This window comes from Engystomops pustulosus, chromosome 2 (genome assembly GCF_040894005.1).
Source record: "Engystomops pustulosus chromosome 2, aEngPut4.maternal, whole genome shotgun sequence".
NCBI lineage: Eukaryota > Metazoa > Chordata > Amphibia > Anura > Leptodactylidae > Engystomops > Engystomops pustulosus.
This window is the reverse complement of record NC_092412.1, coordinates 136,046,508-136,073,414: the sequence shown is the minus strand read 5'-3', so window position 1 is coordinate 136,073,414 and position 26,907 is coordinate 136,046,508. Positions and strand designations below refer to the sequence as shown.

The 26,907-nt window shown below is 41.6% G+C and overlaps 1 long non-coding RNA gene across 1 annotated transcript in view; it reads left to right on the top strand.

The window, feature by feature from the left end:
- LOC140116603 (uncharacterized) overlaps nt 1-26,907 on the top strand; it is a 95,128-nt gene that overhangs the window by 13,599 nt on the left and 54,622 nt on the right. The window contains exon 2 of the long non-coding RNA XR_011852846.1: nt 4,424-4,534. This is a non-coding gene — a long non-coding RNA (uncharacterized lncRNA). The remainder of the gene's footprint in view (nt 1-4,423; nt 4,535-26,907) is intronic.

The window sequence follows — 26,907 nt, the reverse complement described above, 5'->3', positions numbered from 1 at the left end:
GGTTGCATCTTTTCAGTACAGAGTAAAGAACTGGTTTAGCTGAGGGAGAGGCTTTTGACTAGAGTCAGTGAGTAAGAGTTCTCCTTATGGAGGTGTTACCAGTTAAGGCCACCTTGCAATCATGTGGAGACTTATAGCCATTTATGCTCCACAAGTGGATTCTGTGAAATATGCATATACATTTTCCAGGATGGGATAAGCAAAGGTTTTGCTATTTTGTAAGACAGCCCTCGTTACCATCAGGCATGACAAGAAACCTCATGACATCATGTGGGATTCAAGCCGAACCAGTATACCTATTCCAGAAGTAACAGATTTCCATCTGTAGATAGCACTGTTTCAACCTGGTTGCATCTCTTTAGTAAATTGCAGTACAGTGCAGTATGCCATGCCAGCCACTGTACTATAGATGAAACTATCCAGCTTCATTCATAGTGTTAAACCGTTGATCCAAATGGATACAGGGTGTCCAACTGATCCCATAAGAATACAGTTCAAATGGTTTGCTCCTGTAAATAGCATACACAAGCAGTGCCCTTAAGATTCCATACACTTGTATGGGGTTTGTCTGGGTTAAGGTTATTTTACCAGATGGAACAGTCCTTGTGGTTGTTTATGGAATGAAGGCTCATCTTAGATCAGTGAATTGTGTATCAGTGAATCTCTCCATTTTTTTTAAAGGTTCTGTCCATTTTAAAATTATATTTTTATCCATAATATCAGCGGTTGTAGCGATTTGATTGCGTTTGTTCAAATGGAATTTGAGTAAAGGTCTTCACGTGCGGAATGTGATTGACACCTAATAAAAATCCTTTGTTAGTTATTATGGAAATAAAATAAAAATATAAAAGTGCTTGTTCTGCAAACTGCTTTTCAATTGGATGCTCTTCCCTTTGGAAAAAGTAATGAGAGAGAAGAAAGAAATTAGTCAAGTACATCATTAATTCTTTCTTCCTCCTTTTAAGTTTAATGTGAAAGCCATCTTTAAATTATCCCTGCATGCACACCCTTGTGAGGGTATTCGCTTGAGCAATTTCTCACTCATTCTTGGGTTAATTGTACCATTAATATAATCATTTTTAAATAAGGTGTGATGGGAAGCAGAGATGTGAAGCAGATGTGCACACTCTCACACTACCTGCAACGTTCTGGGCATTAGCTAATTTGAAGATTCTTTACAGTGTTCACTATAATTGGTGTGCTAGTCATTTCGCAAATGTTACTTCTACCCATAGGTAAAATGTAAGACAAATGCCAAGCACTGTAAAAAATGTGTAGCTATTAAGCCAAGTCTTATGATTATGTAAAATTTGACTAAAAATACACATGAATGCTTACAAGAAAGACCAGTGAATCAAGAGACAGGAAGATTATATATGGATGATGTTAAAAAACAGATAATAATAGATAGATAGGGGCCAATAATATCCCAAAATCTCACAGCATATAGAATAACATTTTGTCACCTGATTTGTGCTTTGGAGTGCTATATACCTCTCTAATAGTGAAGAGCAGACCAGAACCGCAATATTTCCATCTGTGTCCAATACTGCTGGTTCAGATCCCCGAACATGACTACAGCCAGAAGTTTGGGTTGAGCCTTCGGGCACACCCATCAACCAGCTTCTCTTACAAGGGGGATAACTATAGCAGTAGCAGACATAGCAGCTGCTATGGGGCCACAGTGTCAGGGGGCCCCGGTTACTAACCTGACACACTAAAGAGTAGAGGATGTGCACCATTATGCACATATTATGCTGCACATTGTACAGAATAACATGTACAATATATAACACTTCACATTATGAATTGACTGCTCAGAAAAGCAAGGTCGGAGGATGGGGAGGGACCAACAGATCGACAAGACTAGGGATCTCTCATCTTTAATTCCTTCCATGTACTTCTCCCATATTCCGCCAGCTACTGCAACAGATCTGTGTAAGTGTATACATGTATGTGTATAAGTGTATAAAAGTGTTTGTATACAAATATGTATATTTTCTGTGAGCTTGGGGGGGTCAGTCAGAAGTCTTCTATGGGGCCCTGCCTCTCCTAGCTATGCCCCTGTCTCACACCAACTGCTTTTTAACACCCACTCTTTAAATGGCACCAGCAAAGCCTCCAGCAGCATTAAAATGTCAGCAGCACACATGTGACCATTTTCCTTGGATTTTTGCTCCCTGTTGATGTCACAATGGACCAAGGGAAAATGGTGGCGCGCATGCCACTTAAAAGGTAAACAATTGTGATTCGTACCAGCCAACCAATTACTGGTGTTAGCCAGGTGTTTGGGTACCCAAACCTTTGTTCAAGGATCGACCAGACTGCATCATCTCATCCGTAATTTAGAGATAGATAATAGAAAATAAGTAGTACTCCAGGCAAGAGATAAGTGTATACATCTGTGGTCTCAAGGCTTATGAAAGGCTCACAATTGAACAAATGGTTTAGTAAAAGACAGCAGAGGTCCTCACTCATCTCACCTGCAGTGCTGATTTTTTTTCTATGAATGGAAGACCTGTTGTCAGGACTTTATTTTGTTTGTTGTGATCTGCTTGGACTTTTTATAGATATATAGATAAATGTAGATGGATAGATAAATACATTTCTTTGCATGTATACATTGGGCAGGAAACGGGAGGCCCTGCACACCCTTTATTTTGCTGCCTTGGACTTTTTGTCCTCTAGATACATAGATAGATTACTGTATATACTCGAGTATAAGCCGACCCGAGTATAAGCCGAGACCCCTAATTTTACCACCAAAAACTGGGAAAAACTACTGACTTGAGTATAAGCCGAGGGTGGGAAATGCATTGGTCAAACCCCCCCCAGTAGTATACAGCCTTCCAGCCCCCAGTAGTATACAGCCTGCCAGCCCCCAGTAGTATACAGCCTGCCAGCCCCCAGTAGTATACAGCAGCCCCCAGTAGTATACAGCAGCCCCCCTGTAGTATACAGCAGCCCCCCTGTAGTATACAGCAAGCCCCTAGTAGTATACAGCAGCCCCCATGTAGTATACAGCAGCCCCCCTGTAGTATACAGCAAGCCCCCAGTAGTATACAGCAGCCCCTAGTAGTATACAGCAGCCCCTAGAAGTATACAGCAGCCCCCCAGTAGTATACAGCAGCCCCCAGTAGTATACAGCAGCCCCCATGTAGTATACAGCAGCCCCTAGTAGTATACAGCAGCCCCTAGTAGTATACAGCAGCCCCTAGTAGTATACAGCCTGTCCCTAGTAGTATACAGCCTGTCCCTAGTAGTATACAGCCTGCCCCTAGTAGTATACAGCCTGCCCCCACAGCCCTTAAAAAAATAAACTTAAATACTGACCCTCCGATGTCAGCGCGGCTCCCCAATGTCGGTGCGACTTACCGATGTCCCCGATGTCAGCGCGTCCCGTCTTCTTTCTTCTCCGCGGCTCCTCTTCACTCTTCCTGCGCCGTTTTCTTCTAGCAGGCGCATACTATGACGCGGCCGCTGCTGACGTCATAGTATGCGCGGCCATGAAGAAAACATGGCCGCGTTGATGATAGAAGAAAGAAGAGAGAAGAGGAGCCGCGGAGAAGAAAGAAGACGGGACACGCTGACATCGGGGACATCGGTAAGTCGCGCCGACATCGGGGAGCCGCGCTGACATCGGAGGGTGAGTATTTAATTTTATTTTTTTAAGTGGGTAATTTTTTTGGGGTAATAGGCTCGTGTATAACCCGAGGGGACGTTTTTCAGCACATTTTTTGTGCTGAAAAACTCGGCTTATACACGAGTATATACGGTATATTAAAGATAAATATTACATGAATGGGTAATTGCTGTTGTTCTATAGAAAGCTTCTATGTTTACTCCAGTGGACAGAAATCTGACCATGGTCACACAGGTGCACGGCTCATTAATATCACAGAGAGTAATCAGAGGTGTGGGTTATAACGAGTTGTGCACCTGTGTGACCATGGGCAGATTCCTGCCAAGGGAAGTAAACATAGAAGCTTTCTATAGCAGGACTGCAAGCAGAGATCTAAAAACGTGAGGAATTAATACAGAAAGTATATTGGAAATTTGTATACATTTTCATTATTCATGGAATTACCCCTTTAATGCATATCTACTATCTAACATGCATGTGTGCATCTGTGAAGACTTCTGCAATCTGTATGTTTTACTGTGGCATGTCAGAATCTTAAATTGCTTTTGGTATATGTGTGACTTGCACACTATATTACAATACAGTTTTTCTATGAAAGAAGAAGAGATTACTTTGTGGCCATAAGTTTTCCTATTCTGTTCATTTTAAAGAGTGGGTCCAGCCAGACGGCATCAGCAGATATATCAACCGATGAAAATTGCTGAATAATATACTTGAAGTTACTGTAGGATTTACGCTTAACTAAATAAATCCATCTAACTCTCCTTCATTTTTCTGCAGGTAACCATGTTAGAAGTGAGATACTTCCATATTGTGAATTACAGGGTCTCAGAGTATGCTGCAGAACGGCACATTGAATCGACAAACACATAAAAGGGAAAAGACGTTACAGTAAGTCAAATAGCTGTATTTTTCAGTTTTTGACTGGTAGTAGATTGCGGTATTTCACCGGGCTGAGGTTGTGGGAGGATTATTACTTCTTAATGGGGTTACTGTAGATTTTTAATAGTTCATTTGGAATGACATATTACCATTGAAGACTGTTTATTTTTCTAATAGGTGATACATATTTTTAATTAGTTTAAGAAGAGAACATCAAAAATGTAATCTTCTATGTAGCAATGTTAATCTGTTAAAGGAATGAGAGGTACTTAATCACAGCACCTTAAGGTTGTGTCTATGATTTAGAGGAACCAAACCTGCTGACAGATTCCCTTTTAACATAAAATAACTCATGTTTCTAATGTATGGATTGACATTTATTTACAAATCCACATTACTACTTTCTGTTTATTCCTTACTCTTCTAATTACTGACCAACTCAGAACAAAAATGTAACATTAACCCCTTCAGGACAGTCCCTTGTTAGTCCCATAGCCACTTATGAGTACTCATTGTCTGCAGTACAAGTTAAGAGTATGTAAGAGTATGTAAGATTCACATTGGCATTCGTTTTTTACATCAGTGATTTTTTACTGAAGATATTCTGGTTTATGGACACAGAACGCATAAGGGGGGATTTATCAAAGGCCATATCCCGCCAGATACATCAAGAGGCTTAGGCTCGTTGATGTATCCATCAGCAACCCCCAAGCAAAACTAGGCCAGGTCTGACTTGCCGTAGTTTTTAAAAAGCATGCAGGCATGAGACAGGAACGCCCCATGTCTGCCCACTTTGCCAGCAGCCATGCCCTTCCATGCCCCACCATGCCCACATTGCGTGGAGGTGATAGAGGCACGTTAATAATTGCTAATTCTTTCAGTGTGCCTTACTGAACCATTCTTTTCAATGGGCTTTTTTTTTACACTTCCGTTGTTTCCCAATGATCCAATGTTGTTGGTGAACAAAAAAGGAACAGGTTTTAAATGGACCACTGATTAGTGGAAAAAACAGAAATGTGAATCCAATATTGTCTGGGAAAAAAAGTAAGAACAGATTCTACATTGACCACTGATCTTTGTGCCTCATAGCCTTAGAGAAATCTTACCTGATGCCTTGTGCGATGTCCGGATTTCCCGTTGTGACCTCAATTCCATACCTGACCTTGTTCCTGTGCTGCCTGTCCTGACCTTCCGCTACGTCCCCGACTCAGATTCTGTGCTGCCTGTCTTGACTTTCTGGTTGTCCCCGACCACACTTCTGCCTCACGATTCTGTACATTGCCTTGGCAGCCACCACGGACAAAGTTGTGCCTGTGGAATGACCTAGTGGTACCACGCCGCAGCAGGTCTAACCCGCTTTGCAGCAGTCTCTGATGCAAGCCGGGTGCCATTTAGAATCTGTTCCCAGGTGTCGGCTTACGTTATCGTGGTGGTGCAGTGGGTTCACTACCCCTGGAGCCTGACACCAATTTACAACATAAGTTGCGCTCAACTAACCAAGATGGTATATTTATGCTAAATCTACTCCCTAGGGTTTCATCACCCACACAAGCAATGCTGTCACCTCTCTCAATTTACTCATACTAAAAAGGCCATAGGCACCTCATTCACACAGGTAACTCACACTGGTAAATCAAATGTTTTAAAATGTGTGCAGTGCAAACATAAAATATTTAGTTGACAGAAAAAAGGTTATACAAGCTATATACACATTACATAAATAAAATAGTTATGAAAATAAATGGGATAAAAAAACAAATAAACTTACTATAGAATAGTTAGAATTATTTGGCTGGGGAAACTCAGAAAAGACAATTCAGGCAGCCTTCCAGTGAAGATGGATTTTCCAAGTCTGACAAAGAGTAGATGTTGGCAGGCTCTTTTGCAATCTCTACCTAATCCTGTTCTCTTTGTGATGTGAGAGGGCCATGGCTACACTTGTTACATCTGTACCAAGGTGTGACCTTGGCGACATATTCCTAATTATGTTATATCTGGTTCCAGGGATCTCCTAAGAAGGAGATATGCCCAGCACATTTTCCAGGATGAATTTACAAATCTAGCCATACCAAACACCACTATGAAGTATTTAGCCAATTGCCTAATATCTATTCTGTGTGCTCCCTAGCCACGGAATCCTTGGTAATCGATACCCCAAATCCCCCTGTTCATAGTTTCATTGACAAGGAATTGAAATCTTTGAATTATGACAAGGATTTCATTGAAGTATAGTTTTGTTATAATCCAAAACAGCCATTTTAAGGGACATGGAAAACTACACGTGGGGGTCTAAATTCATTAACATTTCCTATTCATGGCTAGGGGAAGCACGGAGGGGAGTATGATAAGCATCTAACATAGTAGGATAGTAAGGTATCATAGTATCATAGTATCATAGTATATAAGGCTGGAAGGAGACGCAAGTCCATCAAGTCCAACCTTTAAGAATTAAATAAATGTTTTATCCCCATAACCCGTGATATTTTTTCTCTCCAGAAAGGCATCCAGGCCTCTCTTGAACATGTACATAGAGTCCGCCATAACAACCTCCTGCGGCAGAGAGTTCCACAGTCTCACTGCTCTTACAGTAAAGAACCTTTGTCTATGGTGATGGTAAAATCGCCTCTCCTCTAGGCGTAGAGGATGCCCCCTTGTCCTGGTCACAGGCCGAGGTATAAAAAGATCTTTGGAGAGATCCTTGTACTGTCCGTTCAGGTATTTGTACATTGTAATGAGGTCTCCCCTCAGTCGTCTTTTTTCTAAACTGAATAATTCCAAATTTTTTAATCTGTCAGTGTATTCTAGTTCCCCCATTCCCCTAATAATCCTGGTTGCTCTCCTCTGCACCCGTTCCAGCTCTACTATATCCTTTTTATACACTGGTGCCCAAAACTGTACACAATATTCCATGTGTGGTCTGACCAGGGATTTGTATAAGGGCAAAACTATGTCTTTATCATGAGAATCTATTCCTCTCTTGATACATCCCATTATTTTATTTGCTTTAGCAGCAGCCGCCTGGCTCTGGTCGCTAAAATTAAGTTTACCATCCACCAATACCCCCAAGTCATTTTCAGCTTCAGTTTTACTAAGTAATTGACCGTTTAGAACATAATTATACTTTTTGTTTCCATGGCCCAAGTGCATTACTTTACATTTATCTACATTAAACCTCATCAACCATTTCTCTGCCCATCCCTCAAGCTTCCACAAATCCCTCTGTAATGCTAAACTATCGACCTCAGTATTTATTACTTTACACAGCTTAGTATCATCTGCAAATATTGAAACTTGACTGTGTAAACCCACTACAAGGTCATTAATAAAAATATTAAAAAGAAGTGGCCCCAATACTGACCCCCGTGGCACTCCACTGGTAACATCAACCCAATCTGAGAATGTGCCATTAATGACCACCCTCTGTTTTCTATCACTATCACTAAGCCAATTAGGTAAGTTCTAAATGTAAGAGATTGGAAGGGCTTCAATCAATCATGAAAATTTTTATACTACAGAATGTATTAGTCAAATCTGTGTTGAAAAGTTTGATTGCAGATTCAAATTCAGAATTTATTCCACATATTGGTAGCAAATGCTGCAGTGTGAACAAACTTGAAAGGTCCTATGGCTGCACTATGGAAGTAGTCAAAAGAGTGTGAGGGATTGGGTTAGTAATAAAGAACCTCTTGTGTATGACCCACAGGAAGCATCCAAAGATATTGAACATGCATGTAGTTATTGTTGTCTAAGAGAGACTAAAATACCTTGTATGTGCTTTCTACTTCAAACTTCAATCTTTGTTCAGAGGTTTTATATATCTTAAAATTATAAGTTAAAATGCTAATGTTCCATAGCTGTTCAGACAATGCAATCTTTAATAATATTGATACATATTATGATTTTGGACCATAAATCAGAAAATGGTTGAAAATTTGAATGTAAAACATTAACAACATTGTGTAAATTATAGGATATCTCATCGATTGATAGATGAAGTCAACAGTGATTTCAAAAAAGCATAATGTGATGGAATATTTAGCAGGTGTAAAGGGATATGAGTAAGTTTACTGCAACACCATGGCAGGGTTTTATATAAAGAATGCTTCATCATATGTCAAAATCTCCATTTCGCTCAGTATAAACTACAGACAGAGTTAATAGGTTGCACACCTTGCATATTTACAAGAAACAGCACAATCTATTTAGGTCACCATGGCTCCTGTGCAATGACAAAATACAGGGAGAAAAGACACACATCTTATTGACAGGAGATAGTAAATTATGGACCCCCCACTGTCTTATCTAGCTGCCGCACATACACGAGGCTCTCCGCTACCTGAGACTATTCGCGGAGAGCATGCTGTCTCTCCTGCTGGCTGAGGATTGAATTAACTTGATTAGCTCTAAAATTTTCAACATATTTGTCCTTCTCGTGCTAATCAATTTTAATCAATCCACTGCAGAAAATTAATTGAAATGCTACTGAAATTGTGGTTGCTCTCACAGATAAATTGATAGAATTCTGTTTCTTGGTGCTATTGTATTCAGGCCAACTGCGCAGCACAGACAACAAGCAGTATTTATTCTTTAGTTCTATGGGAAGCATAATACATAGTTCTATGGAGATTTATAAATGGAATCAAGAAGGCAGACTTCAGCAGTTGGGAGAATAGCTAGCATTACAAGTATTCCATGGCATAGGTCAGTCATACTATGATGGGTACACACTTCTTTTTATTGTACCTTCCCAGGTGACAGCTGAAAAAAGCAAAAACAGTAGAAAAAAAGGTCTAAACATTTGACTCTATTGCTGCATCATTAAATAGTGGTAACATTATCCTATTGCAACTTATAAAAGTGAAAGTGACACCATGGAAATTAGACTTAGAAAACTCATGTGCACGTAATGGCCGTGGGATTTACAGCAGCTATAATTTTACAGCCATTCTGCAAGCATCAGAAACAAAGCACAATCATCTTGTTTCTGATGTGAATATTGCTTCAATTCTACTATGGGTAGTGAGGGGGTGGGTGGTTGTGGAGATCAAACTTTTCATTTCAAACCCTCCACAGCATTAAGGGGTTTATTCCAAATTATGAAGTTATTCCAAGGGGATAAAGGGATAACAAGGTGATTGGTGAAGATCCCATTGTTTTTGCTCCCACCTATCCGGATAATGGGGATGCCATTCTCACTAATGGATGGAGTGGGAGGACAAGCAACATCTATTGGAGTGGATGGGACATTGCAGGTACTTCCATACAATTGAATGCAGCAGCAGGACACATGCACACCCTGCCTCTACATCCATTAGTTAGAATGGGATCCCCATTCTCTAATTTTTGTGGGGGTCCCAGCAGTTAGCAGCTGATTTTTTCCAGAATGTGTGTATGTGTGAAGGTAATATGTTATGTGTGAAGATTCCCTTAAACTGCATCAGATTTATCAAAGTGTCTAAAGCTGAGTGACAATTCATGATACTGTAATTAATTCAAAATGTTTTAGGAATTAATTCAAGAATACCCAACAAGCTGAAAACCGAGCAGATGCCACATTAATAGGGGTGCACAACTACTGCAAGTATCTAGGCTTTTATATTTCATCAGATGGGTGGATAAACAACAGTAAGCAGGTTTAAGGACCATTACCACCATTGACAGAGATGTGGTTGATCATGGAGAGTCAAACTCTTATGAGATATTGGTAACCTACTTTAAGGACAAGTTATTACTAATATTATCCTAGTAAAAACTGGCATAAATTGTGATAAAATGTAAGGTAGATGCTACTAAAATTTTACATTGTTATCTTGGGTCAAGGTTTACTGAGGGATTTTAAGTCACTGGTTGTAATGTAAAGTGTAATTGTCAAATATTACTGATCTATACACAACCACAAAATATTAAGATAAAAACGTACAATAAATTGTACATAGATTTGTAGGGGCATTAGATACCTTGATTCATAGGGATATAGATATACTGTAAATAAAGGAATTTGCTATTGAAACAGATTCTTAAAGTTTTGCTTGACCTACCATGAAGAGATATATATCAGAAAAATGGATCAGAGTTGTATTATTAGTACATTAGATTATTAGTATTATTAGAATCCTTCTCTTTGCTTCTGTTTGACAGAGATAGATAACTAGAGAATATCATATTCATACCTGCTCAATAGATTACATTTTTCTTGGTTTAGTTAAAATATGTAATGGAAACTGAACATGTACAGTGCAAAATTTAGGGCTCTCTTTTCTTTTACTTGGTTTAACAGTATTACTTTGCATTTTGTGCTTAAATTAATAATTTTTCTACATGTTACATTAAAAAAGTGTTCTTGAGCCCAAGGGCTTAGCAATAGCTTGAGATGTATTCCACAGAAAATCTTTTGGGATCAGAACATAGAGAATTATTTTTGTCATTGCTCCCAGACACTGTTTAGTAGTTATACCTTACAACATAATTTAGTCTCTTTCCCAAGATGACTGGTTCAGTTCATAATTAAGTAGATGTTATCATTATCAGTAGCGTTTACAAATTAAAAGGGGTCTAAATACTGAGTTTGTTATTTAGGTTGTTCCCTTCATTTATGAGCAAAACATCTTAATAATGTAAATGTGCAATAAGGGACACTTATAATGCCCAAATGAACCCAATAAAAATAATAATATGGTGTCTATTGGCTTTCTGTTTTAAAGAAAATCTACCATCAAAATCCATCATGATAAACCATGGACACTTACTCATAGATCCAGTCACTGTGGTAATTTCTAATACAGGCAGTCCCCGAGTTATGTACAAGATAGGTTCTGAATGTTTGTTCTTAAGGTGAATTTGTATGTAAGTCGGAACTCTATATATTATAATTGTAACTCCAGCCAAAATTTTTCTCGCCTCTGCAAAAAATGGATTTAAAAAATGTTGGGTTGTCATAAGAACCAGGATTAACAATAAAGCTTAATTGCAGACACCTTTCATAACTATTATAGCTGTTAATTGTAGCCTAAGGTTAAAGTACAGTAAATTACCAACATCCAGAGGTCCATTTGTAACTAGGTGTCATCTGTCAGTCGGGTGTTCTTAAGTAGGGGACCACCTGTATTTGCTATGCATGGCCTTCGTCCGTCTAAAATCAACTTTTACAATTATGCAAATATGATATCGTCACAAAAAGAGACCGCAGGTGCTCTCGTGGCCCTCTCTGCGGCCCCAGTCCTCCGGTGAGTCTCTTACCTCGCCGCGATCCAGCGAAAACTTCAGCAGTGCTGCGCGTGTCCCCTCCTCCTAGTGTGCATGCGCTCCACCGTCAGTAAATTTAAAGGGCCAGCCCATTATTTGGCCCTGGCCATTTTTAGAAATTATCCTGCATTCCTGCACTTCCAGCATTCCTGTGTGTTCCTGTGTATTCCTGCATCCCAGTGTTTTCCTGCTCCTAAGTTCTGTGCTGCCATGTTCCTGTGTTACCAGAGTCCCTCCTTGTTCCTATGTTACAAGTGTTCCTCCATGTTGCTGTGTTCCTGTGTCCCGTGTCTGTGTTCCCGTTCCCATCTGTTGTGTTCCAGTGTTGCTGTGATCCTGTGTCCCGTGTGTCTGTGTCCCCGTTCCCATCTGCCTGGACCTCCCGTTGCTGACCCCGGATTGGACTTGACCTTGCATCTCTGCCACCTACCCTGACCCTGTGCCTGGACCCGACCACGAGACTGTCCTCCATTGAGGTACCTCAACCTCGGCTGCCACCGCATGCTAGTCGCTGTGAAATGACCTGGTGGTACCCTGCCGCAGCAAGTCCATCCCACTTTGCTGCGGGCTCTGGTGAAAACCAGGTGCCACTTAGACTCTGGTCCCAGGTGTCAGCTAGTACCAACTCCCGCAGTGGTCCAGTGGATCCACACATCCCAAATCCTGACATTACCAAAGAAGCAGACGAAAAAAAGACAGACAAGAACTAGCCAACACAAACAAATAAGATAAATGACCCCCATTGTGTAGCTGAACATTATTGTCTCTCAATTTCTGTTTGGAGCAGACCAAAAGTTTTCTAGGTTTTCCACATAAGAGACCTCCAAGATCTCAGCCAGCTTAAAAACTAAAGCAGGGGTACCCAGAACCAGTCCCTTGGACTGATAAAGGTTTTGCAACCCAGTACTAAATGATACTGAGCTGTATTGTAGTGCTATATTCAATTGTAAATATGATCATAAAACTAGGCTTCTAAATGGGTACATAAACACTGAAAATTCTTGATTAGAGATGAGCGAGCACTAAAATGCTTGGTTGCTCGTTATTCGAGACAAACTTTTCCCGATGCAAGGGGACCAAGGGTCTGCACAGGGAAGCTTGGCCGAACAACTGGAAACCTCAGAAAATGATGGAAACACCACAGAAATGGACAGGAAACAGCAGGGGTAGCATGCATGGATGCCTCTGAGGCTGCTTAATCACACCATTATGCCAAAATTATGGGCAACAGCATGGCCATGACAGAGTGACCGAATGAGGCTAGATAGCATCTAAAACATCCAATAATTGACCCTGACACTATAGAAGATGGCATGCAGAGGCAGCGGCAGGCTAGAGAGTGTCATGGTGACATACCGTAAATGGACTCAGGCTTCAAACCAATGGGTGGCAGAGAGGAACCAAAGGAGGTGAGCAAGAAGCGCTGAAATGATTTCCTATGTGAACAAAAGGTTGACAGTATATTTAGTCGATAACACAGCATGGTGGCGACATAGTGACCAAGTTCCATAACGTATCTGGTGAAACACCCGAAAAATGAGCCTCACACAGCTGGTTTGATAAGGGGACGAAATGTGGAGGCAGCCATGGAGACAACTTCCATGATTAAGAGTGACAGTATGGGGCATCCATATTGCTTCTATGATTGAGACTTCAGGTCTCCAGCATGGCGGCGACAGATGCCACGAGTTCCATTATGTATCTGGTGAAACACCCGAAAATTCTGCCTTACACAGCTCGTTTGATAAGGGGATGATGTGCTGTATAACCTCTCGCGCTCTAGCGTCTGGGGTATAGAGAGTTGAAAGTTGCGCATGGAAACAGATGTGCAAGAAGCGCTGAAATAATATCGGTAAATGATAAAAGTTTGCCAGTATATTTTGTGGATAACACAGCAGGGTGGCGACAAAGTTAACAAGTTTGATGTGGAAGCCATGAAAACAACCCAAAATTCTTCCTGACACAGCTCGTTTACTAAGGGGACAATGTATGGAGGCAGTAAGGTAGTAGTAGATTAAAGGTGCTGCAGTTAAAAGTATGTTAGTTGGATCTTGGGATGGAGCTGGCGGTCCGCGGCCAGGCGAGCTTTCGCCTGTCCAAGCCCTTGTCTCTTGGCTACTCCCCAAACAGAACTTCTAAGAACCTTTTGTATAAGATCAAGTGTAGTAGTGTTCTTATAAGTTTGGGTTATGGCGGGTGAGGGGAATGTAAACAGATGCGCAAGAAGCGCTGAAATAATATTGGTAAATGATAAAAGTTTGCCAGTATATTTTGTGGATAACACAGCAGGGTGGCAACAAAGTTAACAAGTTTGATGTGGAAGCCATGAAAACAACCCAAAATTCTGCCTGACACAGCTCGTTTGCTAAGGGAACGATGTATGGAGGCAGCTATATGGACGACTTTGGGAGGCAGCTATGGAGATGATGTGTGGAGGTAGCAATGGAGACAACGTGTGGAGGCAGCTATAAAGATGACATGTGGAGGCTGCTATGGAGACAATTAAATTTGAATAGTGCCTGTATGTGGCAGTCCAAAAAAGTTTTCAAACCAAAGGAGCAGGTAGGTGGTCCTCCAGAAAAATTAAATAGATTGAGTGCCTGTATGTGGCACTCCCAAAAATTGTTTAAAACAGAGGACCGGGTAGGTGGCCCTTCAGAAAAATTAAATACATAAAGTACTATAGCTAGAGCAAGTTGGCCCTGGCAAAAAATAGCCAGTTTCCTCTGCTTTAGTGTACAAAGAGGAGGAGAAGGAGGACAATGAGGAGGAGAGCATACATTTATTCAGGTTGAGCTTCTTTCACCTGGTGGAGAATGAAAATCCGGAGAAATCCAGGCTTTATTCATCTTGATAAGCGTCAGCCTCTCAGCGCTGTCAGTCGACAGGCGTGTACGCTTATCGGTGATGATGCCACCAGCTGCACTGAAAACCCGCTACTGGCAGGGCAGGCAAGAACCTCCAAGGTGTACAGCACCAGTTCGTGCCACATGTCCAGCTTTGAAACCCAGTAATTGTAGGGAGCTGTGTGATCATTTAGGACGATGGTATGGTCAGCTACGTACTCCCTCACCATCTTCCTGTAAAGATCAGCCCTACTCTGCTGAGACTGGAGACAGGTGACAGTGTCTTGCTGGGGTGACATAAAACTGGCACAGGCCTTGTAAAGCGTACCCCTGCCAGTGCTGGACTAGCTGCCTGCTCGCCTACTCTCCCTCGCTACTTGTTCCGCAGAAGTATGCCCTCTGCCGCTAGCGCTGTCAGAAGGGAAATACTGTTTCAGCTTGTGCACCAGGGCCTGCTGGTATTCATGCATTCTCACACTCCTTTCCTCTCCAGGGATGAGAGTGGAAAGATTTTGCTTGTACCGTGGGTCCAGGAGAGTGAATACCCAGTAATCGGTGCTGGAATAAATTCTTTGAACGCGAGGGTCACGGGATAGGCAGCCTAGCATGAAATCTGCCATATGTGCCAAAGTCCCAACGCGCAAGAATTCACTCCCCTCACTGGCCTGACTGCCCATTTCCTCCTCCTCCAACTCCTCTTCTTCTGCCCATACACGCTGAACAGTGAAGGACTGAACAATGGTCCCCTCTTCTGTCTCGCCAACATTCTCCTCCTCTTCCTCCTCATCCTCCTCCACCTCCTCCGATATGCGCTGAGAAACAGACCTGAGGGTGCTTTGGCTATCAACAAGGGAATCTTCTTCCCCCGTCTCTTGTGACGAGCGCAAAGCTTCCGACTTCATGCTGACCAGAGAGTTTTTCAACAGGCCAAGCAGCGGGATGGTGAGGCTGATGATGGCGGCATCGCCACTGACCATCTGTGTTGACTCCTCAAAGTTACTCAGCACCTGACAGATATCAGACATCCACGTCCACTCCTCATTGTAGACTTGAGGAAGCTGACTGACCTGACTACCAGTTCTGGTGGAAGTTGACATCTGGCAGTCTACAATCGCTCTGCGCTGCTGGTAAACTCTGGATAACATGGCTAATGTTGAATTCCACCTCGTGGGCACGTCGCACAACAGTCGGTGAGCGGGCAGTTGGAGGCGACGCTGCGCTGCCCTGAGAGTGGCAGCATCTGTGCTGGACTTCCAGAAATGTGCACACACGCTATTGTAGGCCTAAGAAAGCTGGTTGGGTTCTTGTATGCCTTGTTTCTAACCTATACTGACAGCACACAACTGGATTTTAAGTCACTTTAAGTTTTGAAAAAAAAAAAGGCAGACTGTGCCTAATTTATTCAAACCCCTAATAAATTGTCCCACTTAGATGTTTGAGATGGATATGTGTGCCACTAAGAGCTAAATAGAACGTTCGCAAGTCTCCCTGCAAATTTGTCACAATATGGTACTAGCTGCACTACTAGTGCCAGCAAGCCCAGCCACAAGCAAACAAACAAAAAAAATTAAATATAATGCTATTTTAGCCCTAAGATAAGAGATTCCTTCCACCTTTGAACACCTGTATGTGTTCTCTCTTTGTTACTAATTTCTTAATATAAATTTAATTTAATTGTGATTAAATAACCAATCAGGACAGAAATACCCATGTGTTTTAATAACACTGTAAAATGTCTATTTCAATCCAGGCACCGTCACTGTGGTAATTTCTAATACAGGCAGTCCCCGGGTTACTTACAAGATAGGGTCTTTAGGTTTGTTCTTAAGTTGAATTTGTATGTAAGTCGGAACTGTATATTTTATCATTGTAATCCCCGCCAGAACTTTTTTGGTCTCTGTGACAACTGGATTTTAAAAATGTTGGGTTGTCATAAGAATCAGAATTAACAATAAAGCTTCATTACAAACACATTTGATAACTGTTATAGCTGCTCATTGTAGCCTAGGACTAAAGTACAATAAATTACCAATATCCTGTTTGTTACTAGGGGTCGAGTGTAAGTCGAGTGTTCTTAAGTAGGGGATCGCCTGTAGTTTCCTTTAAAGTATGATGCTGTAGATACAATACACATTTCACCTGCTACCCGTAAGTGAACATTATATTCAGGAAAATGCAGTTTTTGGATGTTTTTGCCAAAGCCACTCTAAAATGCTATAAAAGGTATTATTTAGACTGTGTAAAGGTTATTTTTTTCATAAAACTTATATTATGATCCTCCTGTATTATATCTGCTCCTGAAAATGAACATTCTATTTCTGATACCACAAAAAGACAATCATTTTATCTTACTCTCCTTGACAGGTCAAGATCTTTTTTGTATGATGGAGGTATTATGACGGCATTATTACTGCATAACCCATTCAGATGGGGTCTCATTTTAATATTTATTTTAACCAGGTTTTTGTCTGTAGTTTATTTAAGGAAAGGGGGGGGGGACTTATATTGGGAAAATCCTATGATAGGGCATAGCACTGTATAAAGCAATGTACAGTATTATTCTTATTGATCATTATTAAATGATCAATAAGAATAATAATGGATAAGGACCATTTCCTGGAAGGAGGAGCCTCTGACATACATATGCACACAGCCTAGGTGATCTGGCATAGTAAAACTGTAACACATTTCTTTGTCTACAGAAAGCTTTGCATTACACAGCGTTACCATTCTTTCTGTGTATCCCTACTCATTCTGGTGGGAAACTTCTCAAATGCTAAATCACGTCTGCCAATTTATTTCAATCCAAAGGGGATCTTTTATCTTAAGATTTTAAAATTTTTTTCCTCCAGATGTGAACCTATGAAAAATTTGCATTTTTGTTGCAAATTGTAGATAAAAAGTCACACATAAACTCCAATCTCAACCTCTAAGATCAAGTTCACATGGAGGCTTGAGAAAATGCTGTGTGCATCCAGGTGTTTCATGGTCAGAATAAGCTATTACCACTGCTTCAACAGTCTTGGACAATATAATCTGTAAACATTTCCTACCTTAATAATACATGGAATATAGATACATATTTCATACCTCAGTATATATAATCCAGATCCTCTTTCTTATTCATTACATGTGGAAATCTGTTTTTTAACTACAAGATCCAAATGATTATTCCAATTTCTGCCCTGCTTGGGGATATATTATGCACATCAATGAAGTGAGGGGCTGCTCTTGAAATTCCTGTACTCTTTTTTTTCAATATCAGACAAATGTTCAGCAATCCTAGTCTAGCTTTTCGCTCTCAGTGGCATCCAATTTCTGTACCCCTTTTCTTTAAGAATTGTATCTATGTTTTTGCACTGTTCCTCATAAATTTCCTCATTAGAGCAATTTCTTCTTGGCCTTGTATACTCTCCAATGGGCATAGCCCAAATTGTATGTGGAGGCTGGCAGCTGCCATTTATATTTCCATTCAAGGTTAGATCCAAAAATTGTATATTATCTGTATATATATATATCTCCTGTGAAACTCAGATTCACATTGTTATCATTTAAGTATGCAATGAATAATTTAATTTGATTATTTTTCCATACAATAAAAACTGTGTCTATGAATATGCCATAAAATATGACAGGCTCAAAAAAGGGATTAGGAGAAGTATATATAAAATTCACCATGACATAATAAGGTTTGCCATGGAGGGAGAGAACTTTGAGCCAATTGGGGCACCTTCTACGTGCAGGAAAAATTAATCATTGAAGCAAAAATAATTCTGATCTAAAAGATAGAATATAGCTAGACGTAAAAATTGGTGCTATAGCTACTGTAACTATACAGACGGAATCTTAACATCAACAATGCCAGATTGTGGGGAATACATCATTACAGTGAAACCATATCAAATGTGGTCCACCACATCTCCATTCAAACTATTGGAAATCTTTTAGAACCACTGAGCTATATTTAAGGAATCCATGGGCCAATTGTATTAGGGTCATCCTTTCATTAAATTATATTATATCCCTGCTATTATGGGATGTAGTGTTTATATACCTTAGCCCATGGAAGAATGACACTATTGGGTGTGGGGAAATCAAATAATTCTCTATCTTGTTATTCAAAACCGTAAGAGTTTTGCCATCGTAACGTCATATGTTAAACTCCTATACAAAACAGATTATACACCTGTTTTGTATAACCCAGAGTCTTTTTGAACATTACAATTTTATATAAGATATATTTTATTCCAGAGAAAACAGGTGTCTCAGGCATGGTATTAGTGCCAAAATGATAAAATAGACAAATTTTTACCTTTTATCCTTATCCAACTTTATAAGTACAGCATAATAGGTATGTATCTTTCTGCAAACAGTGCATTCGTACTAGACGATAAAGCAAATAATAAGTTTGATAAATTGGGATCAGCATCAGTAATACAAGTTTGGGCCATGATGGGAAGATTTCAGTGCACATTCAGATAGACTCTTAAGAAAATTAGGCTTTTGGTATTAGAATGCTATCATTATTTTTCAATTCCCTTATTGCTTTTTGAATGTTTAGGGGAAACATGACAGTTTTTTACATTTTTTCTCCTGTGTATACAAATCCGATAATATTTTTAAATGCATTCTACTAAATGTTGGAATTCATTCAAACAGGAATATGTCATTTTTAAGGATAACAATCGGGAGTACACACAGAAAAATGGGAGGGAAGGCCTCAAGCCTGTCCTGCGAGATGACATCAGTGACACAAATGCAAATGTGGAGTCCCTATGGGTGGAGATAATAGGAGGGAAAAAGAATAATAAAATATTACTAGGGGTTTGTTATAAGGCTCCAAATATAATGGAGGCAGCAGAGGAAATGCTGATAAGTGAAATGGATGCGGCTTCAAAGCATGGTGAAGTACTTATCATGGGGGACTTCAATTACCCAGATATTGACTGGGGGGCAGAAACCTGCAGGTCCTTCAAAGGTAGCAGGTTCTTGTCAACAACAAAACACAATTACCTGTCGCAGCTAGTCCTGGAGCCAACAAGAGGGGGGCACTGCTGGACCTTATCCTAACCAACAGACCTGATCGGGTATCAAAACTACAGGTTGAGGGGAACCTGGGTAATAGTGATCATAATATTATTGATTTTGTATTACGCTTTATTAAGAGAGTTAGAGAAGGGGAAACCAACACTCTAAACTTCAGGAGGGCAAATTTGCAGCAACTAAGGGAAGACCTTAAAGGCATAGACTGGGACAATGTTCTCAAAGACAAAAGCCCCCCCCCCCAAAAAAAAAACAAAAAAAAACAAAAAAAAAAAGAGGATAACAAGAAAAAGCCAATGTGGCTAACTAGTCTTGTAAGGAAAGCAATAAGCGAGAAAGATAAGGCGTTTAAGGTGCTAAAACGGGAAGGTAGCGATGAGGCATTATAGGATTATAGAGAGAAAAATAAATCCTGTAAAAAGCTGATAAATAGAGACTGAGATAATTATTGCCAGGGAAAGCAAAAATAATCCCAAATTATTTTTCAAGTATATAAATGATAAGAAACTAAAACAGAGACTGTGGGCCCCCTTAGGAATAACATGGGGGTCATGGTGGAAGGAGATGAGGAAAGAGCCAATCTACTGAATGTCGCCTTCTCAACTGTTATATATATGGACTTTTCAAAGGCATTTGACACCGTGCCACATAAAAGGCTGGTATATAAAATGAGACTGCTGGGAATAGGGGAAAATCTGTGTATTTGGGTAAATAATTGGCTTAGTGATAGAAAACAGAGGGTCGTCATTAATGGCACATTCTCAGATTGGGTTGACGTTACCAGTGAAGTGCCACAGGGGTCAGTACTGGGGCCACTTCTTTTTAATATATATTTTATAAAAAAAAGCATTTTTTATTTGGCTTTGCATTTTTCACACAAAAAAATTGACCATACAACAAAAGTGAGGGTATATCGCCCCCTTCAACAATAAAACAAGACAAAACATATTGACAAGGGTTACAACATGGTGCTGAGTTTTACATGCTAGAGGTACCAGAAGATCACATGGCAGAGTGGAACATCAAGATTGGGATACATTACATTAAATATTAAGTTACATTGCAAGGTTATGTAGTTTAAAGGAGTGAATATGTGGCGCCTGATGCTAGAGATGATGGGAAGATTGATGGTGTTCAGATGAAATGGTGGAATTGGTTAGTATTAAATCTGGCGGGCTGCAGCGTCTCCCGTGACCCGCAGTGGGACACTGGCGGTGTAAGGAACAATAGAAAAGTAGGTGCAAAAAACACAGGTATATAGGTGCGCGCTGCCCCTAGAGCTAAAATGTAACAGTAAAGTCCAAGATGTGTGTTAAAGGCTTTATTTTTACGGACGACACGTTTCGAGGACATATTGTCCCCTTCCTCAGGTCCAAAAGGCAACATACACTGGATGCTATGTAGAGACTCACATATGCTCAGCTGGGGTGGGATCTAATAGACCTAGTCCTGTGGTCTTGGATAAAATGCCTTAAGTAGTGGGTGAGCCTGTTAGAAGGGCTGTGGCACTGTAGTGAGGCAGGAGAGAGGCCGATCGCTGGTGGAATATGGGGTGTGAGTCTCGCTGCACGCCAGAGTATAACGGTTTTGCTGGAGAGGGAGGGAGATTAAAGGCATATATTGCCCTATGGAGTATGCGAAAGTGTGTATTCCTCCATGTTTCATTCAGAACTATTTTTCTGACTGTTTGCCAGCCTTTCACTAATTTCTCCTCTATGTCCGTAGTTGTGATATGGCTAGACCATGAGTCAAAAGCTGTTGCTTCCACCTTTTCAGACATTCTATTTCTTAACCTCGCATAATAAGAGGATATATTAAGACATATTGTACCCCCCAGTATCTGGAAATCAAATGGGTTGTTGGATATTTCCTTACTTACGTCACTCAGTTTTGTCATAATTACATCCCTCACTTGGGCATGTTGTATAAATTGGTCAGTGCCTAAATCAAATTGTTGAGTAATGTTTTTCCATTGTCAACCAGTGAGGTTCAGAGCTGTATAGTAACTGCCTCACCTATACTATTTCTTTTTCTCTCCATTTATAAAAACAACCTATTGCTCCGACCCTGCAGGAAAGCAGGATTATCCCAAAGCGGCAGGTGTTTTGAAACTGCATAAGACAAACCAAATCTTTTTCTTAGGATTCTCCAGGATGCTATAGTATCTTTACATATGATTGAACTCTTAAGGTTACATGGTACTTGCGGTAGTGGGAAGTTCAGTAGTACTGCTGGGTTGTAAGGGGAGCAGAATGCTTCTTCTAATTCGTAGTCAGAGTAAGAGCTCGTCTTATGTGTCAAGTCAATTATGTGTCTGGCCATACAGGCCACGTTATACGTTCGTACACATGGTAGTCCCATGGCCCCCATTTCTTTTGTCATGATCAGTTTCTCCCTTTTAATTCTGGGTCGTTTCCCATGCCATAGAAAGCGAGAAAATGCAGCGTTCATTTTTGCCACATCCACGTGTCTCAGGAGTATTGGGACAGTCTGCAATGGGTATAGTAATTTTGACACACTCATCATCTTAATGAGATGATTTTGCCCCAGTAGGGATAGTGGCAAGTCATGCCATTTGGTTAATTCAGCAGTTATTTTTGTAAAAAGTGGAGGATAGTTTAATCTATATACAAATTCCTGTGTTCTTCCGATTTTAATACCCAAATAGGTCTATGCCGTGCTTGTTATTGGTATTCCCTGAAACATGTTTCAGGACACTTGTGGGAAGGGTCCTTTCCCCAGGAACAATGTAGCACATTTTGTGATGTTAAGGCAAATGCCTGAAAAAGATCCAAAGCTTCCTAATTTCTCTATGGTTATAGTCAGATCCTTTTCTAGGTCAGACATGAAAAGAATTAAGTCATCAGCAAAGAGGCCTGTGTGTAGATCCCACCTCTATTCCTTTAAAAACATCTCCTTTCTCCAGGAGCCGAGACAAGGGTTCCAGGGCCAGGTCGAAAAGAAGTGGCGATAGTGGACACCCCTTTCTCATTCCCTTCTGAAGAGAGAAAGGGGAAGAAAGGAAATCCGGGTGCTAATCCTAGCCTTAGGGTCCAGATATAGCATTTCCAAGTAAGTTCTGAAGGCGCCCTTAAACCCCATTCTATCTAGGACCTGCCTCAGCCACCCCCAGTGCAGATTGTCAAATGCCTTCTCTGCATCGAGGGCGACCAGGGCAGACATCTTCCCTTCCGTTTTTCTTCCTTCCGTCACCCCCAACGCCATAAGGACCCTGGGTGTTAACATTGGTACACAAAAGACAGGGGATAGTGTGCCCTGAGCTTGCCCCAACCTCTGTCCCTTCCTATAGCCCCCCCACGCTAAACCGTGGGGAGACTACTTGAAGACTCGAGATACGCTGGATAAGTGAGGGAAGGGAAACACAAACAGACTGACAAACATAAAACACAAAAGAATCGTAAACAAGCCGGAGTCACAACGAGAGGGTACGTCAATAGCAAAATCAGTAAGCAAAGAGTCAAAGTCAAAAACTAGCTGAGGTAACAACAATACAGATACAGATACTGAGCAATACAACCTAGTAGCAGCGAGTGGAGAAAGGGATTTTCAAACACTGGCACAGGTGACTAGTAAAGCTGCAATTTATGCAGCCAGAACTCCACCTCCAGAACCTGATAGGAGCTGGACAGCATCTGGGAATTAACCCCTCATGGTGCAGAACAACCAGGCACCAAGCAGAGGTTCAAAGTCCCAGCCACTCCTAGACAGCGCGAGATCTTAGCAGCCGCTGCCCAGGACGGGAGGTGGAGTTTGCGCGGATACGCGCCGGGGTTCGGAGAACGCTGCTGGTACCACCAGAAGAACCAGAAGTCCCAGCAATCTCCCTAGCAAACCTGACAGTACCCCCCCCTGACGGGGGGCCTTCGGACCCCTAGATCTTAAAGACGGCTTCTGAGGGTAGGTCTGATGAAATAACCTGAGTAACCGTGGAGCATGAACATCTCTAGCCGGAACCCAAGACCTATCCTCAGGACCAAAACCTTTCCAATGGACCAGGTACTGCAGGGAGTTACCTACCCATCTGGAATTCACCACCTTTTCCACCTCAAATTCCAGATTCCCCTCCACAATAGATGGAGAAGGAGGGTCAGAAAGAGGCAAAACAGGCTCAACATAGCGCTTCAGAAGACTCTTATGGAAGGTGTTATGGACCCGCCACCCTGCTGGAAGTGTAATCTTGAAGGAAACCGGGTTAACAATATGAGTAACAACAAACGGACCCACAAACCTGGGCGCAAACTTCAAAGAGGGGACCTTCAATTTAAGGTTTTTCGTGGATAACCACACTTTATCCCCCACCTCAAACGTATCGGATTTAGTGCGCCTTCTTTCAGTTTGTTGGACCATAGAATGTTGTGCCCTCTGAATATTCTCCCGAACTTGTGACCAGAGCGAGCGCAACTTGGATGTAATAGCTTCTGCTCAAGGAATATTAGAGACAGACACAGATGAAAAAGAGAAACGAGGATGAAAACCATAATTGCAGAAAAACGGAGATACCTGTGTGGACGAACTACAGTGGTTATTAATAGCAAATTCTGCCAACGGATGGAATTTCACCCACTGGTCCTGACTGTCCGAGACAAAGAGTAGCAGATATTGAATCATCTCCTGATTCATTCTCTCGGACTGACCATTAGAGAAACGCCAACGAGAACGACAAATTAACTTCCAGTCTATAACAAAATGATTGCCAAAACTTGGAAACAAATTGTACGCCCCTATCTGACACAATATCATCTGGTATACCATGGAGGCGCACAATATTCTGTATAAACAATTCAGCTAATTCTTCAGCTGAAGGCAACTTTTTTAATGGAACAAAGTGTCCCATTTTAGAGAAGCGGTCCACTACCACCCAAACCACTGAACAGCCTTGAGATGCTGGCAGATCAGTGACGAAGTCCATAGATACTTTAGACCATGGCCTGGTGGGAACTGGAAGCGGAAGAAGAGGCCCCTCAGGACGTCTCCTGGGAGTCTTTCCTCGCGCACAGACCTGACAGGCTTGGACAAATGCGTGCACATCCTTAGTCATGTGAGGCCACCAGTAACTTCTCTTTAAGAGATCCAAGGTACTCCGCATTCTGATGACCTGCCAAAACCGAGCAATGCGTCTCCTCCAACACTCTCAAACGACAAGAAGGGGGAACAAATAATTTGCCTTCCGGAAGGTCTTTAGGTGCAGATCTTTGTCCTGCTAAAATTTGAGAGGAGAGGTGGGAGGAGACAGCTGCCAGCACAACCCCTGTAGACAAAATATTACTGTCAGCAGCCTCTGGAAGCTCAGGAGTCCCGAAGCTACGGGACAAGGCATCAGCCTTCACATTTTTTGACCCAGGTCGGTAGGTGACCACAAAATTGAAGCGAGAGAAAAACAAGGCCCACCTAGCCTGATGTGAGTTCAAGCGTTTAGCCGTATCCAAATATACAAAGTTCTTATGATCCGTGAGCACAGTTATCGGATGAAGAGCTCCCTCCAAAAAGTGTCGCCAGACTTCAAATGCCCACTTAATGGCAAGGAGCTCTCGATTACCAATATCATAATTCCTCTCACAAGAAGAAAATTTTCTAGAGAAATATGCACAGGGCCTAAGTCTGGTGAGAGTGGAAGACCCCTGAGACAACACTGCACCTACTCCTACCTCGGAGGCATCAACCTCCACAACAAACGGTAGAGAGAGGTCAGGTTGAACCAAAATCGGGGCTGACGAGAATGCCGCTTTTAAAGTTTCAAACGCTGTGCAAGCGGCAGGGGACCAATTGTTCGGATCAGCACCCTTACGGGTCAGATCCGTGAGGGGTTTGGCGATCACGGAAAAGCTCTTTATAAAGTTCCGATAATAGTTAGCGAAACCTAAAAAACGTTGTAGGGCCTTAAGATTGGTAGGCCGAACCCAGTCCGTGAGCGCCTGAACCTTACTCGGATCCATCTGTACATCAGAGGGAGTCACAACATAACCTAAGAAGGAAACCTTCTGGACACAAAAAACACACTTTTCCAGCTTAGCGAAGAGGTGGTTTTTGCGCAACCTGGTAAGTACTTGGCGGAGATGTTGCTGGTGAGAAACCATATAAGGAGAGAAAATCAAAATATCGTCTAGATACACCACCATAAACACACCGATGTAATCATGAAAGATGGAGTTCATAAACCCTTGAAAAACCGCTGGGGCATTACTCAAACCAAAGGGCATAACCAGGTATTCAAAGTGCCCCAAAGGTGTATTAAATGCGGTTTTCCACTCATCCCCTTCTCGGATCCGAATCAGGTTATAAGCCCCTCTGAGATCTAATTTAGAGAAAACTTGGGCCCCAGAAACCTGATTTAAGGGATCCGGGATCAAGGGGAGAGGACCTGAGTTTTTTACCGTTATCTTATTTAATTCTCGATAATCAATACAAGGCCGTAAACCACCATCTTTTTTCTCAACAAAAAAGAACCCGGCCCCAGTGGGCGACTCAGAGGGACGGATATGTCCGATTGCCAAACTCTCATCAATATAACTCTTCAGTGCCTCCCGTTCTGGTACTGACAGGTTATATATACGACCCTTTGGCAATCTAGCATCAGGAAGAAGGTCAATTTTACAATCAAACTCCCTGTGAGGAGGAAGGACTTGGGACAAGGGTTTTGAAAACACATCTGAGTAATCCGAGAGAAAACCTGGAAGACTCTGATCTTCCGCCACTACTGTACATAATGAAACTTTGGACAGGTGATCCTTACAGTGAGGACCCCAATGAACCAGCTCCAGAGTTTCCCAATTAATTACCGGATTATGGATCCGGAGCCAGGGTAGACCAAGAATGACATTTTCAGACAAGTTTTCCATAACTAGGAAATAACACCATTCTTCATGCATAGCTCCTACCATAAGCTTTATCTGCGGGGTTCGGAATTTGATCAACCCTGCCTGTAGAGGGGTCAAATCCGCACCCGACATCTGGATAGGAGTGGACAATGGAATCAATGACATGCAAAACTGAGAGACAAAATTATAATCGATTAAATTAGACGCAGCACCTGAATCCAAAAAGGCGCGACCAGTGCAGGAAACAGACTGAAACTTAACTGTACAAGGTAAATACATTATAGACACAATTGGGAGTACCTGAGCTCCTAAGCAGTCCCCCCGACTACTGCTTAGGAGCGGAAGTTTTCCTGCTGCTGCCTCTTGGAACAGGTGTTGACCAGATGATCAGGACTTCCACAGTAGAAACAAAGAT